The sequence below is a fragment of the Zosterops lateralis genome (genome assembly GCF_965231275.1).
Source record: "Zosterops lateralis genome assembly, chromosome: 3".
Classification (NCBI taxonomy): Eukaryota; Metazoa; Chordata; class Aves; order Passeriformes; family Zosteropidae; genus Zosterops; species Zosterops lateralis.
The window spans coordinates 54,111,576-54,129,757 of NC_139764.1; the positions used below are offsets into that span (position 1 = coordinate 54,111,576).

At 36.1% G+C, this 18,182-nt stretch overlaps 1 protein-coding gene across 2 annotated transcripts in view; it reads right to left on the bottom strand.

Annotated features, from left to right (window-relative positions):
* Positions 1–18,182, bottom strand: part of SCAF8 (SR-related CTD associated factor 8) — an 87,958-nt gene that overhangs the window by 16,342 nt on the left and 53,434 nt on the right. Inside the window, exon 21 of one of the 2 annotated variants that reach the window (XM_083857999.1) lies at positions 10,898–16,667. The exons of the other annotated variant lie outside the window; for it this stretch is intronic. The gene's annotated coding sequence lies outside the window, so the exon portion shown is untranslated. Of the gene's footprint in view, positions 1–10,897; positions 16,668–18,182 lie in introns of those variants that run through there. 2 annotated transcript variants of the gene reach the window in all.

Sequence of the window (18,182 nt, forward strand, 5' to 3'; positions counted from 1 at the left end):
AACAGATCCTGTCAATTACTCAGTTGTTCTTTTTACTTTCCTGTTAAGCCTTATAGCTCTCTGAAAAGCTTCCTCAGGTTACAGTAAAATAAAGGTAATGGTTCAACCATTTTTAATGATGATTTCCATGATTTTCCTATGATGTCAGAATTGTTGCATATTACATTAGCTTTTAATTATAAATGTAGACAACTAGTGAGACTGTACAATTTATAGACATCGAGATTTGAATTTTTTAATGGTCCCTGTAGGGAAAAAAACAGTAAAAGAAATAGCACAATACTGACACAGAAATGTTCGCAATGAAACATCCTGATTACTCCCTTTTTATTTTCCAAATGTACTGAGGTAGCATTAACATTTCATTGCCTAATGACCTTTGAAATTCATTTAAATTTAATAATTGTTTGCACCTCTAATTGCTTCGGGAGGGGGGGGGGAGGGGGTGGGAAGGAGCACCTGTAATTACAGAAATGACCACAAAAGCAACACTCAAAAGACTTATTTCCTCCTTTGATTCCACAGTCACTCCAAAGCCTCTGTAGACCATAAGGATGGGTAAGGATGACTTACGAAGTAAAATAAATCTGAAGGTGACTTCTCTATCAAATGATGTAACTAAGTGGGATATCATCAGTTTCCAGAAAATGCTTGCTTTCCTTCATTTTGTAAGATTGCCCTATTGGACATCTGCTTCAGTCTCACCATGGAATGGCAGCACCAGCTTCGTGCTATGGATGTAGTAGATATTCCTCTTTCTGCTATACCTCATGCCATCCTTAGATTGCTGCATGTTGAACAACTATTACAGATATTTATGGCAGCATAAACTCTGAAGAAACTATGCCAGGTAGGGACTGAGGATACAGAAAATAATAGTAAACCTACAAGGACAGAAGAGTTGTCTGTAACTTCCTGGTTACATGAAAGCATCCTTGTCTTGGTTAAACAGTTCAGTCAAAATCTCCTGAAAGCATACAGGTTGTTAAAGGAAAAGGCATCACATTCCCATTACCAGTAGCAGCAGTAGGGCCCAAATAATTTCCTAGCATTTCTGGTATGAAACCTAACACACATAGGCAAGAATGTTCCTCAGCTAACAGGTCACACTCAAAACAAGTAAAACAAAGATTTGGGGGGGTGGGGGGGGAGGGGAGCGGGGGTGAAGAAAATTCTCTCATCATCCCTTTATCAAAAACAAAAAAAATAAAATGCTGAGACTTAAAGCAATTTGTCCACTATCACATAAAACCTACAGCAAGCCACAGGAGAACTTTACTTTAGAGCACTCAATCCAACTTTCATTAAACTATAATTAATATAATGGATCATATTCTTATGAATTAGTCCTTTATACAAGACTGGATGTTAACACAGATAGAAATTCCTGATTCCTCTGACTTTTCTGAAATTGTATCATTGATGCGTTTGTATGAGAGCTCTAGATCCTGTCCAACAAATAATAAAGCAAAGACATTTCTCATCTGAAACAAGGAATGCATAGCATGGAAACAGGAGCATGCTAGTCAAAATGCTCAGATGATTAGATACGATAAGAAGAAGAAGCTGCAATGAGAAATCAAGGTTTATGGAAGTTAATATGGTACTTCCCTCTGTTCTCAACAATGAAGCAGAAGAAAGAAAGAATTTACAGACCATCTGCAGGCACAATAATTGTCACCATAAAATTAGGTATTTCTTGACTTCATTGGTTTATTTTAAAAATATCCTAGCATGAGAGCTTGAAGGATAAAGTAGCACATTTTTACAACTGACCATGATTCAAAAAGAATGTAGCCTTTTTCAGTATTGTGCTTAACTATGCCAAGTCAAAATCTTTAGACACAAAGCTAAGTCCTGGTTTAAGTACCTTGAGAAATAAGGTGATGGTGTGGGCAAGAGCTGGGCAATTCTAGAAAAAAGGAAAGCTTGAACATAAGAGATATTACACTGAATGGGAAGAGATAGGATAATCCAACATGAAAGACTATGGAAGTGCATATTTATAAGCACCCAAAGTTCTTATTCTGTGTTAATCTAATCCTAAGTAGGTTGATTTTAGCACAGTTACCAAGAACCATCAAAGATTTTGATTCAAAATGTACTTTATTTTCCAGGTGTAATTCCATCAGAATTTAGACCCAACTACTGGGGAACAATATTTGTATCTTTGAGAACTTGTGCTTTTATGCAGTGCACTGTATCACGCTCAGGATGAACAGATGCCTCAAAGGAAGGGAATGATGGACTGGGTAACCTCTGAGACAAAATTATTATTTTACTTTTACTACTGAAGGCCAGATTGCTGTGTCTTGTAATTGATTACTTTCCACAGTTATATAATTATAAGCTAAAAAGACCAATAGAGTCAGAAGCACTTGTTTCCTGTGATGAAAAAAAAAGATTTTTCACAAACTGTTACTCTCACTTCCTGCAAAACAAAAATAATCTATGAGAAGACCTCTTTTGATGCAATGACACAACAATTTTTGGACGCGACTACAAGACAGCTTTATTTTGTATGGCAACTTCCATACAAAACATATTTTTGTTTGAGCCTTATGTTTAAACAGTGCAAGTAATTTAATATACAGTTTCAATGTTCACATAAAATAAAAGCGGATAAGGAGACAAATCAAGGATGCATTGCTATTTACATCTATATCCTGACTGTCCAACAGGGACTTAATAGTGCTGTAAATTTTAGTCTGTTTAAAAGAGTCAAGCTAAATATCATACTGGACTAAAAGCAGTCAGATACCTGGAACACTGTAATTGAAACTTCAAGGATCTTGGTGACAAGATATTTATTTATATCTGGGCTTATGGGCACTCATTTGTAGTTATTAAAATATGGTTTAATAATCAGTAAAACTTCACTAAAATGTGTCTCAGTTAAAATCTTACAGCCTAGGAAACATACTTACTTCTTGAAAACCTAATAAAAAGCTTGAAGTATCGTATCTCACAGTGCTAATGAAAAATCTATCATCTGCTTCTATCAAAAATGTGAAGTGCCACTGAAAACAGATGGGAGGATGGAGAATCTCAATTAATTATTTGTGAAAGATATCACACAGAATATTTCAGAGAATAATTCCTTTACATGAATTATTTTGAAATTCATTAAAGGTTATTAATGCTATCAAGTAAGAGCTTGCTGGTGGAAAGGTAGTTTCTGTGTAAGATTTCCCTAACTTTCAATATGAAACTTTGGGAAATCAGCCCAGTTTTGAGAAATGTCCCACAAGGATCAGTGAGTACAACTGTTAAGAGAATAGCTTGTACAAGGATCAAACCAAATGGATCATGATGTTGGTGTAATTAGCATCATATTCTGACCAACTGTGCTCATCTCAGGATCTGATTGTGTTTCCAACAGACATATTCCAGTGGATTACTTTTATGCTTTCTCTTTTTGACAGTGTTGCCTTTCAACCTTTCTAAACGTGTTTTGATCCTGAAGACTGTAAAGGATGAAATAAAAGGGTAGAAAAGAAGGCAGGAGAGCTTTAAATTACATACCACATTCAAGTATGTTTAATTATTGCTTTCCAATGGTCACTGCTGAGACCTTAGACGCACAAAGCAGATGTGCAATCAATAGCTACCAAAGCAGCATCCATCTCATCCACATACACAGACAAAAGGAAAAAAAAACATGCTATCTGCTCTGTAATAGTAGCATAATTTGAGCTGTCAGGAACCGGTCATAAATATTCTTAAACTGGCCTGCCCCCTGACAACGAATGATACGATACTTTTGAATTTATTTACTGGAGGAGAATCTAATCTAACTGTAAAGACTTAATTTTGACTACATTCTACCACAAGATTATTTATATTATTATTTATAACGTTATTTTCCTATCCACCTCTTTATATGCTTGGGCAGCATAGTTTTTTCTTATTACTAAAACTAACTTTATACTCTCTTGAAATGAGTAGGGGTGAATAGTGAGTCAGAGGTGACCGCTTGGACTTGGCTCTCTGGTCAGTTTGAAGGGTTCTTTCCTCACCCTCTCAGGGAGCTGCTGAGCAGGACGAGCATCTGCTCTTGACACCACAGTTGATGGTCTCATGTGCCACAGGAAATCACCAATTGCTTCATTTGACATCCAGCAGGAATTTGGCAAACAGGTGAGGTAGACATTTTGCCACTTTAGGAACACATTCTACCCTAACTCCATAGTGGTCTCTGAGTTAATGTAAGCTAGTGTCTCTAGCTGTGTCAACATTGAATATTTAAGATATGTTTTAGAATAACAATTTTTTTTAGGGATATAGAAAATGCCTGGAGCAACAATGGGGGACCACAGTGCCCTGATAACTGTAAAAATCTGAGTAATGCAGACCCCTTTCTGTGATGATTCCTTCCATACTTTCACATGCAAGTACAAATTTTCAGAATAACTGTGAAAATTAGGATCATTTTATAGAGGACATACATAGATCTGGCTCTCAAAAATCTCATCCCATTTCCAGGCAGTGAAAGCTTTGCCATGTTGGAGGCTGAGAATTGGATATGACTAATTTTGTTGACTACTTCCAAATGATACTATGATTTCTCTCGGGTCTCTCAGACTTTTATGAGTGTCTTAAAAGAAAGGTAAGAGAGCTATAAAATAAAATAAAATGAGAAGCAGCAGTTTTTTCAAGGCTTGCTAAGTTTCCCAGAGAATTGTTTCTCAGCAGAATGACTCTGAGGTTTTGTTTCAAGCAACTCCTTTGGGAGACATCACCTTGCCTTGTTACAGGCATGCCCACTCGGGGACGAGCAACAGTAGGGTGGGTGGCCCAAACCTAATTACATGAGCAGGTGAAAAAAAACCTATTTTATTGATACTTGAAGTATCTTTAATAAAGCTGACCTTTGGAAACAGATACTATTGACCCAGCAGTGTATCCTCCCCTAGAAGATCCCTAGAAGAAGGAAAGCCTGTACTTTGCTCCCACATGAGCTTTCTGCGCCTGCATTTCCTTGGCCAGCAAAGACATGGACAGAAGACTTCCTCATTCCTTCTCACCTCATTGCTATGGCAACTTTCACACAGATTCACAGAATGTTCAGAACTGGAAGGATCACTGAGTCCAACTTTAAAGCAAATGGCCAATATAGAGGGATTGAATCCACAACCTTGGTGTTACCAGCACCATGCTCCAACCAACTGCCTTCTCCCAGGACAACACACACACCAAACAAAGGGGGACCTAAACATTCTGATCTAGAATTAAATAGGACCATTATAGTTTTTGATGAGAGAATATAGTATATCAACATAAATTTTGTTTAGCAATGATATAGTTTAATATAAATTCAAATTTTGATTTCTTATAGAGAATTATAGATATTATGTATCTTATTTTCAAAGTGACAAATTTTAGTTATCTTTATTTTTTACCATTTTGAGCCAATAGGCAGTCATAATTTGCAAACCATATTTGAAGACCTAATCAAATTTCCTTTTGTTTTGCAGTCACTTAAGCAATGAAGTTTGTCTTTTGCTTCATATGTACAACATGGTTTTCTTTGGTACCCCCACAAGTATTGCTTCATCTGCCATGTGAACAGAGTGACTATACAAAGGCCCATCCATCTCCTTATTGCCCTGACTCTGCTGTGGAGAGCAGCCTTTATGCTCCCACTACGAATGTCCCTGCTGTGTTCCTCCACCCAAACCATCCCCCCTGCCACGTCTCCAGTTACTATTCACTGAATATTCAAATGAAGCTTCTCTTTCATCTCAGCACGAGCTGGGTATCCTGAGCTTGAAATCTGGAAGCTGAGAGACTTTTCCTTCTCTTTGCTATGAGAAGAATGCAGGTGATAGGACCACATGAGATTTACTGACATGCCCTCTGTAAGACAGTGGCCAGTTGATAAAGGAGTGACAGAATCCAAGATAGACAAGTGACAACATGAGGTTATGAATGACACATGCTGCCTTTGGCTTCACACAAGAAGATCTGTCCAGAGGTTTGTGCTGGACCAGAGGTTTTGTGCTACCCCAATGAAAGTAATTTAAGCAGCAAACAGCCTAACTTTTGTGGGATCAAATCTGGGTATTGCCACACAAAAATCACTGACCCTTTCACACAACCAATTCTAACAAGAGAAGAAGTACTCACAAAAGTTTCTTTTTTTGCTGATAAAAATAAAACTGAAAAAAAATACTCTTTCCTACTGTTTGGGACAAATTAAGATTTCTGTTATGAGATGCAATGAAAAAAAAATCTATTAGCTTGTTTCCTTTTTAAGCAGCAGTTTTTAAAAACAGCTTATTGAATCTGTGTTTGAAAAACTCCATGTCCATGTGAAAACTGAAAGGGTATTTATACTGTAAAAGCCCCCAAATAAAACCAGATTCAGCTTCATTTCCTTCCCTTAATTCACAGTAAAGAACATAATTTAATCCATACTCTGTACCTGCAAGAATATTACAATCACACTGTTCTTGGACAGAGGGAAAAGATATTCACTGTAGTATGGGGAGAAAAAAAATAAATTAAAACTTCAGAGAAGAATCAGGAAAGTTCTTAATAAAGAGATGAAGAAGAAATCAGTCACTCATGAAGAACGTTATCACATGAAAATCTCTAGCTTTCTGGGATTTCCTTTCAACATTGTAAGACTAAACTCCTGGCTTCCTCTTAATGCCCTGAGTACAAATCAACATGAAAAGACTAAAATACAAAATCCAACTAGTGTACAACAGAGGGTACAACAGAGGGTGAAAACTACTCCAGTGAGCATGTCCAAACAGGAATTGTACAGAAATCAGTGCACTGAGGCACAGCAGTGAATGACTCTGAGAAGTGTATTGAGGATCTACAGCACCTCACCTGTTCAGGGCTTAAGGCAGCAGCTCTCTGGTTTCCACAGAGCCGCACCACAGTGGGCTCGAAAGAAACAGCCACGACTAGGCAGGTGCTGGGCACCCTCTGCTGGTTTCACAGCAGCAAGTCACCAGGCTTGGGAAATAAATATAACGAAGTGCAAGCAAAATCCAGGGAAGAAAAAACATCTTAACTACAAGCAAGAGTGAAAAAAGAGGGATGAAAACGTCTTTCAAAAATTAAAAGAAATAAATATTTGCAAAACTTTTTAGATTTTTAACTCAGCTATCTCAGCTGTTTCTCCTTATAGTTTCTATCAAACTAAGAAAGACCCTACTTTGATTAAAAAAAAAAAAAAAATTCAGAATTTCTTGCATTGAAAATAACTTTTTTTTTCCTTTAACATAACTTCTATCAACATCATGGCTAGCACTAATTTCTCCTTAGTTTACAAGTCTCCTCCTGAGTGTTGACAGGGTTACATGTGACCCTTCATGGGCTGCAAAGCTGACATAAACTGAAGTCTTGCACATTTGAAATTACCAAAAGCAAAACAAAATACCAAAGTGTACCAGTGTTAACTCTCAGCAGTAGCCAGCTAATTAGGCACCAAATCTACATTATAAGCAAATGCAGACAAATATAAATCCCAGTAAATTCACTTAACATCCCTCACAAATTCTTCTGTTTCACAGTTCTTCAAAACCACAGTAATCCCCTTTGGCCACTGATGACACGTCTAAAAACATTTTCAATCAGTACCCAAGCACTAAAGAAAGGAATATAAAGTCTCAAGTGTGTTGCATCAACAAAATCAGCAAGTGCTTAGAAAATTTTTCAAATGTAACATTTGGACCTTTGTGGGAGGAGTTGCCATACAGTTTAATTTTCACAAAAACATGTTCTCTCAAAAGAAAAATCCTACGATATTCTGACACTTCACAACTTGATACTTCCTATGGATTTGGCTACAAAAGTGTTCATCATTTTAGAATGTGGAATAAAATATTATATCTATAACCACAGGTAAGGTGATTGATCTTCAAAGACCTCTCCTTTTCTTGCCCACCATCCACTCCTCAGTCCCACTAGAAGAGATTTCCCAGTTCTTGTGCAGTTGGCTGCTCATTTTTGTATCCTCCTCTAAGTCCATTAGGTTGTGATACATTCAGATGGAAATAAATGCAAGAAATGTAATTTTTGAGAAAAGAAAGTTAATAAAGTACTAATGCATTTTGTCAAGGAGCACATTGTACACAGAATCAATGTGCAGGTACACCGGATAGAAAGTATAAAGGTAAAAGATTAAAAAGAAACTAATTCAAATTTCTTTTTCTGCAGTCTATACAGCCAGAAAATATATGTTCTTCATGATCCAAGAAATATTTGTTAAACTTGTTAATTTTTTCACTACTAGAAAACGAGAATTTTAATGTCAGATGCAGAGCATAGGATTCTCACCATATCCATGAGTAGGGGGCATGAACTCCTCTCATCACTTTTGCATTCATAAAGTTCTATTTTATGCAGGAGAGAATTAAATAGTGGAAAAGCAATAGTGCTGTTCTCAAAGAAGCAACAGAAAAAAGCACATGTGAAATGAAGCATTTGCCACATGTCACAGACAATATCTAGCAATTCCTGTACTGCACAGGTGCCAGTAGAGTTTAGGACTTCGGTATTTCAAGTGTTCAGAACAAACATGGCAGAAGTGCCCATCCTTTACAAAAGGCACAACCAGCTGCTGACCTTGTAATTCATGTAAGGTCCCTGAGCACCAGCACAGATGATAATTAACAAGAGGAGCAACTCATCCAGCTGCTATTCTTCTCTTCCTAAACCCAAGGACTTGCTGCAAAGAAGAATTCAAAAACTGGATAAGGTCTCCTGGAAAGGCAGGCTCTTTCTTTTTGCATGCTCCTCTTGCTGCACACAGCCTGAGAAGGTGATCTTTGCAGAAAGTGTCAGCATGGTTTGGGGACACGTTGGACTTTCTTTTTTAAGAAGGTGAGGAAATAGGCTGCAGTGGCTGGCTAGACACCACCGTTTTGTGTAGGCAGGAAAAGTATAGAGGAACAGTAAGAATACACAGAAACTGTTCCTTCAAAACCTGTCAAAACTTAACTTTCAGACTGAAGACACTGGAAACCATAATATAATAACCAGCTTTGAAATGCTCACTTCAAAGTGTTTCTGCCAAAGACAAGAAACCAGGTTGAAAATAAAAATTGGGGAAGTATTTCATCACTCCAGTAGAGGTTTTGTGCCTAAAGAAAAACACTAAACTTCCTATTTCAGTGTCTTTGGAAATGGATAACAGTGGCATTTGAAGGATTCAAAAGGGCACTGGAGGAGACCCAAGAACCTTATTAGGAACAGTGATGACAATGAGATGTAACACATTTGTCAAGCTGGCTGTCAGCTAGCATGGTCAAGACTACATGAGGAATGGGAAAACAAATGCAGATGTAAGGTATATTTGATGTATCAACCTACTGAGAGTATTTTGGAAGGTCAGAACCACAAAAAGTTTCAGAATTAACTTTCGGCCTTTTCTCAGCAAGTGAAGTAGGAAGCACCTGCCTATAGTATCTTCAGATACAATTCTATTCCAGAACAACCCAAACAATCCCCTGCAGTGGTTTCATCATCTTTCATCTTTCTTGCTTGTAACTGGGTTCCCTTCATGTAGAGCACTTGGTCCACAAAATCTGATTTGGCAGTAATTGTTATATTGAAAAACATACTAACTTTAAATATTTCTCCTATTTATAAATATTAAACATATGACAAAGTTCAGTATAAAAAGACTACTTTGCTGACTGCTGTAGGAATACCACTGTTGTGGCTTAGGTAGAAAAGACAATCTTGATCCTGGGATGAGCAGGGGCCTTGTGTGTCTGTATGGCTCAGCATCATTCCACTTTCACACCTGTGCACCTGGCAAGAAACAGCAGTTTGCCTGGATATATTTGCACTCCCTGTGGTGCTTTGCAGCCTGAGATGAAAGGTTGTGGTTGGTGTCTTTTCTAATCAAGTGTCAGAGTATTTAAGGTTTTGCCTGTCAGAGTTCACCAGCGTGTCATTTTCTATAGTACATGACTGGGAACTTCGTATTTTCTCAACCACCAAGATTAAACTTTTCTTATATATGCAACAATATTTTGTTTTGCTTTAGTTTAAAAAAAAATAAGACACCAAATAGTGTAAAAAATCAAGTGTTTCTCAGCAAGTTAGATTTAGAACCCCAACTAAGTATTTATATTTTTAAATATTCAACTGATTTTCAGAGATGATGTGCACTTGAATCTGTATCTGAATACTCTCATGTCTAACTCTGACTCCTTTGACACAGCAAAGAGGGAAGACAAAATAAGTACATGTCAACTGCAGGAAGACCCTAAGTGAAGGATGCAAGGCAAAAGGAAAAGTGAATATTGAAGTCTGTTTCCTTTCCTAGTGTAGACTGTAAATTCTCCAGCTAAGCTTTCCATAAGCTTCTTTAAAATGAATATAAAAATACACACTGATAGTTCCACAATAATAAATGTAATGTACTGCATGTTGTGGGGTATGTAGCTCAAGTTAGACCATTACTGTAAGACCAGATGTGTAATTTCAAAGCTGCATTCTAAGACACTTAATAGAACCCAGTTTTGAAATTAAAAAAGAAAAAAAAAAAGGAGATAAAAGAACAGTGATGAAATTTCTTGAGAAGGGCCACTATGAAAATGTAATTTTTGAGTAGCTGTTTTTTAGAAAAAGCCAATCAGATGGTGAAACAGCCCATGGATTAAAATCTTCCCATTTTTTAGCAGACCTTTTAACCCTAAAAATGCTAGAAATATTTACAGAATTGCTTTCACAGATTTGTTCCTTTTGGATTTATGTTTGTCTACTTCAATGTATCAAGATGAGAGGCATTTAGAACAAATTAATTCTCCAAGCTGGGAAGAAGTGAAATTCTTCATAGCTTTCAGCCAATCTGTTGGTTGGTTAAATTTCTTCACTCTGAATAAGAATAATCAGCATGTCTGGTGAAAAGGAGAGGAATGGGAAAGGAAAAATCAAGACTCTGGTATTCACTACTATGTACAAGTTGCATGGGACAGACAGCTCCTGAGGCTGCTCTAGCTTGTGCACAATTTCTCAAGTTGCATATTAGAGACAGGATAATCTGTCTAGGATGTGTGAAAAATGCCATTTTAATTACATTCTTGAACATGCTAGAACCAGACTATCATGACAAATATATATTTATTTTTGAATAAAATTTTTATTTCTCTCTCTTTCTTTTTTTTTTTTTTTTTTCTTTTTTTTTTTACATGTCATTCATTACTTCTATTCTGGTTAATACAGAAATATAAGAACTTTTCATGGAGAAGGAAATTTATTGAGGAGAGTTAAGCAGCACATTCTAAAATGAAACAAGAACTTTATTAACCTAGTGCATTCATTTTTTAAAATGCTTTGAAGGAAAAAAAAAAGCTATTAAATAAAACATAAGCTTTCAAAAAAAGCAGTATGCAGATGAAGAAAAGAAAGCTACAGAACAATCATGGATTTTGAACAAAGAACAGTGACCATGCAATGAAGGGCTGCTCTACATGCTACAGTGAAAAGATCTACTTAGAAAGTACAATTGTTTTGGGAGCCAGAAGGTAAGACCAATGCATTTAAATAGTTTTACTTTGCTTTCTTTCTTTCTCTATGAACCCTGTGAATTTCTTAGAATAGGACTAGAAAAGTATAGTGCTTGCAAATTTTTTCACCCATTTTATACAATCTATTTCATCATACTCTTAGAATCTCAATAAAATCTTTATTAGGACTGCCTGCTCATAAATATTTGCACAGGAAAGAGAATTTACAAAGAAAAAAAGTTATCTCCTGGAAGGCTTTGTGTTAAAAGCAGTAAAAAAATCAAGGAAACTAGAATGATTCTTCTATCATCTGCTCTTTTAAAGGCCCCTGAAAAAGAAACTGAGACACACATGACAGAGTTTGAAATCTTGGACCTAATGAAACAGTCTTGTCCCACTGGTAAGCAAGTGAGGCTGTATAGCACATGCTGATTTAGACTAAAGCAGCATTATTTTAAATTCTCTAGCAGTAACATGAAAGAATGTAACAACTTTAATTAAAAATGTTTTTTTCTGCAGATAGCAGAAAGTAAGAGATGCTGCAGGTAGCACTTGTCAAACTGGGACACTATTGTGAAATGCATTCTTTTAGCTACTGAGATAATTAAAAGTAATCAGTAATTATCTCTGTACTAAGTAGACATTCCTCAATAGTGGTGTTTGAGATTGGTGATGCACACAACTTAGTAATCTCCTTTTGATTTCTCTGATAGTTTTGCCTGAAACAGCACCACTCCCAACTTCTCACTAGTGTCTGTATCATAGTGATGCAATACACAGAATGTATTACTTATTGAACAGGTTACACTGGCATTAATCAGAATATCCTCTAATCAGCATTCAGAGTGGAACCCTGAACAAGGACAGTATTTGGACAAGAAGATAACACAAACAAGGAACAAAATAATCTTGGATTTTACACCAACACTTCAGTTTAGCACATTTTGTGCAAGTGAGATAGGTCTTCACCATGCTTTTGGCTGGGTTCTAAAGTATTTACTACTTAAAGATACCTGAACAGGTATATTAACATCTGTGTCAAGTTGTACCTCCAAGAACCTTGTAAACTTACAAATATTTACACCTACCTGAGTTTAGTGGGGTTTTTTTTGTTGTTGTTGTTTGGACAAGGTGAGGAGGTGTTCATTTTTATCTGAGGTATGAGCAATGCTAAGAAAAATGCTCAGGAGTACTTAAAATCTTTGGATGCTTGCTTGCTTGCTAATTAGTAAATATTTAATCAGAATGCACACATTAACTTCTACTGAATCTAAAAGGTAAAAGTTTATTAATGCTTCCTAAATGTATTTTTTCTCATTTCAAATTAGGCTAACAAGCTATTGCTGCTGAAAAAATCATTATCTGTCCAGTGGCTTACATATAGATCTGCCCTGTACAGTATTTTTGGTGTCTGCTAGAATATGCTATTTCATGCCACTTTCCTGTTTTCCACAGCGTTTCTAATCATGAAAAGAGGACTGCAGGAACAAAGCATGTATGCAAGTGCACACACAGAAACTACTGGCAGTATGCACACAAAACTTAAAAATGACACTTCAATATTTTGTAAAAATAACGTTATCCTAATCACTTCAAAGTTTTAACAAAAATAATGGGTGCCTCACCCATTTTATCAATTCATAGAACTTCAGCCCTTCAAGTTCATAGTTTTAATACAGTGTTTTTAAATCAACATGGAATTTGAGAGATGCCATTATTTTGCTTTTAATAAACAGCAAAATTCCTAAACAATGTGCAAGCATTTTAATTTGCTGTAAGTATTTTACTTTTAATCACAGACAGCTTTACCACTAGGGTCCTCAACATTGAATTACCTGCATTGGTAGTCATACTGCACAAAACATCCATGAGATTCAAGATAAAGACTTACAGTTGTCCTAGATTTAAACATCTCAGTTATGCAACTGAATGACATAATTCAAAGGTATTTCTAACTTACTGTAAGAGGAATTCTGTGATAGAACCACTTGACAAAATAATGTAATGCAAGCATGTGAAAAAAAAATGAAAATGAACTAGACAAACTAGCCCAACTTTTGGTAAACATTTCTGAAGTTGAGTGTACACTTACTATTCATGTATTTACACAACTGAAATGACAAAGATTTTCTGGAAGAAAATCACTGAAACCAAAATTACATTACAAATTCTACATATGTTTCAAATTTATTGATTTTCTCTACATTTTTGTCTGAAGTTTGAAATAGGTGGTCCTTTTCAAAAGGACAAACTTAAGGCACACTTAAAACTGCATTTCACTGCATTGCTGAATGAGATGTGATTACCTCAGAAACAGCATAAATCCAAATATTTTTTCCCTTGATCAATTGAGGTGGCAGTGACAGAGCTTCCTTTGACTAGATGAAGTTGAATGCATTTTTTAAAGAAAGGATTTTATACACTGAGATACACTTTATTTCTACTTAATTACTGCTGTTATCAAGAAAAAGCTACATTACTTACAATATGATCTCTAGTGTGGAAGTGACATTCAGATCCAAAGTCCTTGCAACTATGGCTTAGGTGAATCCTACTAACCTACATCTGAGTTAACAATTCTATATCCATTAAACACTCTTCACCTATTCACTTAATAAGGGTCTCTTGCATCGGGCTTGCACACAATTATAGTGTTCTAGTACACACATCAATATGGCTCTGAAGTTGCCTGTGAAGTGTTTGAGAAACACATCAAGTCATCTGCTTTAAAGAGGCTGTTTTTCTGCATTTCAACAGAAATCTTAATACATGCTGATGTGAACACATATCCATTGACACAGATATGCATACAGAAAATCATTCAAGAGGAATTTTGCAGCATTAAAACATTAAATCAGGGAGGAAAAAAATCTTCAACTAGCCTATTTACAAGTTCCAAAGCTCTCTGACCATACTGTTTTCTTGCAAATCACAAAATAGTCCCTTGTCTGAGGGTTTTAGTATGATTTCATTAGACAAGAAAATTTAAAATTAGCATTAGTGACTAAACTTAAAAAAAAAATGGCAGAGTACGGAATAAGATTAGTAAACCAGTGATACAACTAATATCACTGTTACTATGCAAGTGCTGAAATGTGCACTTTAAACTCCAAGAGAGAAAACACATTCATTTGCAACTGTACAAGACATCTTAACAACCTCTTCGTTTGTGAGAGTGCTTACACTGCTAGAACTGCCTCCTCTAATCTTTGGTAGCAGAGCATCTAAAAGATATTAAGAGTAGGATATTCAATGAGACAACCCTTTTTCATCAAGTTTGTGCAAGATAGGAATAAAAGAATAATGGCAAATACAATTTTACAGTTTACCAATTTCAACAAAAACCCTATTAACAGACTCCCATCACTAACAAGAATCACTTTTCGGATCCTATCTGTAAGTTAACACTCAAAGAGACATCATGAATTTTCTTTTTAGTAGCTCTACTTGACTTTTCTTGACTATGAAATATCATGTACACACACTAATTGAATTATGTTTATTGAGTACCCAAAGAACTTGTACCAAGTAAGTGGAGTGAACAACATCACTGTAACAGCCCTTCAAGGAAAAATGTAAGGCTAGTTACAATTAAAGAAAAATGCTTTTGCCATTCCTGTTCAAATAAGCAGCTTCAAATGAAAAAAGAACATCCTGCCTTTATACCTTTTAAAACAATCTCTCATCTACATCACTAAATAGCTTCACAGTGCATGCCCACTTGTGGAAATGAAGTTGAAAGAAAAATCTGACTACTGCACAATTCAAAAGAATCAGAAGTAGATGTCACAACAGGGAAAGAAAGATCCTTTAATTACCTGAATCGACAATAACAAAAGAGGGGAAGAAAGATTCTTTAATAATATGAGTTAGTAACAAAAATTTGTCCAGTTACTCTTGATGACTCCTGATATTCTAAATACGTTTTAAAATTAAAAAGCTGGAGTATGACTTTTTACAAGAGCACAAAGGGATAGAACAAGAAGCAATGGCTTTAAACTGATGTACAGCAGACTAAGATTAGATAGAAATTCTTTACTGTGAGAGTAGTGAGGCACTGGAACAGGTTTCCCAGAGAACTTACGGATGTCCCATGCCTGGAAGCATTCAAAACCAGGCTGGACAGAGTTTGGAACAATCTGGTCTAGTGGAGCTGTCCCTGCCCATGGTATGGGACTTGGAACTACACGGTCTTTAAGGTCTCCTTCAAACCAAACCATTTGACAATTCTGATTGTTCAGCTCTCCCATTATCAAGCGACAAAAGGTTACCATTACTGAAAAGACAGAGAATGAAATTTAGAATCTAATTTCTACCAGTTTCAAACCAAATTACCCAAAGATGTGAGTTAGGGCAAAATGTCAAGAGTACTTTCTGTTTAACCAGCAGAGAATATCCCTGCACATGGTCAAAACTGCTCAAACTGTACATTTAGAGACTTCTGTAATAAACTGGCTTACCTTCTATACATAAATTTATTTTATAACTTTCCAATTGTGCTTAAATAATGCCTGTGCATGCCTCACTACAGGCTTCATTACAGTACTCTCATCTTGACTTAGGCTAAAAGTTCCTTAACCTCATAAAGTCATTTAAATCACTGAAGTGGCTCCAAGTATGTTATAGAGCTCTACTGAAGCAAAGGAATCTAACAGAATGTATTCCCAAGTCTGTAACAAAAGAAAGTACCACACATAAAAGGAAAGCGTATCAGCACTTCACAGGAAAAGGCTTCAGCAAAGAAATCGTGTCCTTGTAGCAAACGAAGGCTACATTTCATCTTTATGGATATAGTGGTCTATTCAAACGCACTACAGTGAAAGAACAACAGCCTATTAAAAAAGGTAAATACATCAAACAACTTACTGATGCATATGGTTTTCAAGTAAACGTGTGTGCTTAAATACGATGTGTTGCCTGCAAAGCTACCTGAAATATCTGTTGCTTATGTGAATCATACGTCAGCTTCTTCGATTGCTAGAACTTTCATCACTACAGCAAGCTTTGAACAGGTGTAAGCCAGAACTGCTACCCCAATGCCGGGCCCCATCTTCTTTCTGTCCCAGTCTCACTCTCCCCTTTGCAAAAGCAAAAATTAAAAGTCACTCCCATGAATCACATCAAAGAATTGGTCTGGGTCACAGGACAGTTCCTTTCAGTGTACACGTTGGCTTATGATGGCTTAATCTACAACAAAAAAAAGGAAAGTCTTCACTCCAGCTCTGAAACATTTAAAACTTTCTACTGGGAAGATAAAGAAACCAGACTGTTTCACTAATATAAAGTCCCTTCAAGTTTCTAAATATGGCTACTTTTTGGTAATACATATCTGCACGCTACATTATTTAAGTAAGAAATAGAACAGTTCTAGCTGTAAACATAATGCAACTGAAGACTGTACAACAAACTTTTATTCTACAAAAAACAAGTGTTTAGAAATTGATGGTGTAACACATATGTACAGTAGCCAATTTATTCATGTTCGAAAGATATTAACAAAGATAATAGATTCAGTAAATGCATTGTTCTATACCAGTACCAACCAAATTGTTTAATAACTCTCACCAGGTAATTTACCTAAATCTTCATACTATGAACAACTTGGCACACTGCCAGTCCCAGTTTAAAAGAATAACAGATTAACTTCTAGTTTTCAGGAGGATTTTAACAAAATGTTTAAAAAATAAAGCTACTGCCAATATGTGTTTGAGTATTTATTTCTGTGGTCTATGACCAAAGCCTTTTCAAACCGAACACATTAAAATGAAATAAAACCCCTTAAGTTCATAAAATATCCTTAGAGCTATTTTGTACTTTTGGGCTTTCACACAAGCAAATCTGCCTGACCAGAACACTATGAGTAGGTGGTGCAGCAGCATCAGTCGAGCTCTTTGAGCCAGAGACTGCCCACGACAATACATTTACCTTCAACACTGTTCATCTCAACTCCCAAGACACGTTCTGGTAATAAACACATCAGCAAGGTCCGTTACCAAGCAGTGCTTATTTAATGCACACCTAATGACTATTACTTGCACAATAGATTATAATTCATTCAAGTCTGCTCTTTCCGAGGGCTACCTTCATTAAGCTGTCTGTTTACTCTCCAGAATAAAAGTCCCTGGAACTAAAAAAGTGAACCATGACATAGCATGAAAAAATACTCCACCTTCCAGAGGATGAGGACTACACACATGAGTAACTTTCTTCTAGGTTCAAAGGCATGCTAATGCTTTACACTCATGTGATGTTTTCATACTTTCACCCCTTAAGGGGAAGCAGAAGGGGAAATAAAACTTGCAGTTAATGCTTTTGTGTTAAAGATCAAAAGCCTAATCTGAGCTAAAAACGGTTTTTTACCAAAGGAGTATTCATGTAACAGAATCTACCCTTATTATCTTATTATGCAAGAGGAAAATAACTTTCTTAAAACTGAGTGAAAAGATGCTTTCAGACACAGAATTTGAACAAAACTTATTTTGAAAAACAGTGAAATGCACTTGAATGGAACAAACTGAGAATCTGACATCACCCTACAGCTTAATCTTTCACCACCAATTGAAAGGATACACAAGCAGCGAAGTAGGTGAAACAGGAGAGAATAGCACTACTAATTTACCTAAGCAGCCAATTCATCTCAAGAATTTTAAGAGGTTCAACTTCAATGTTATTCCATCAAAACACAACCTTCCAACTCTTATT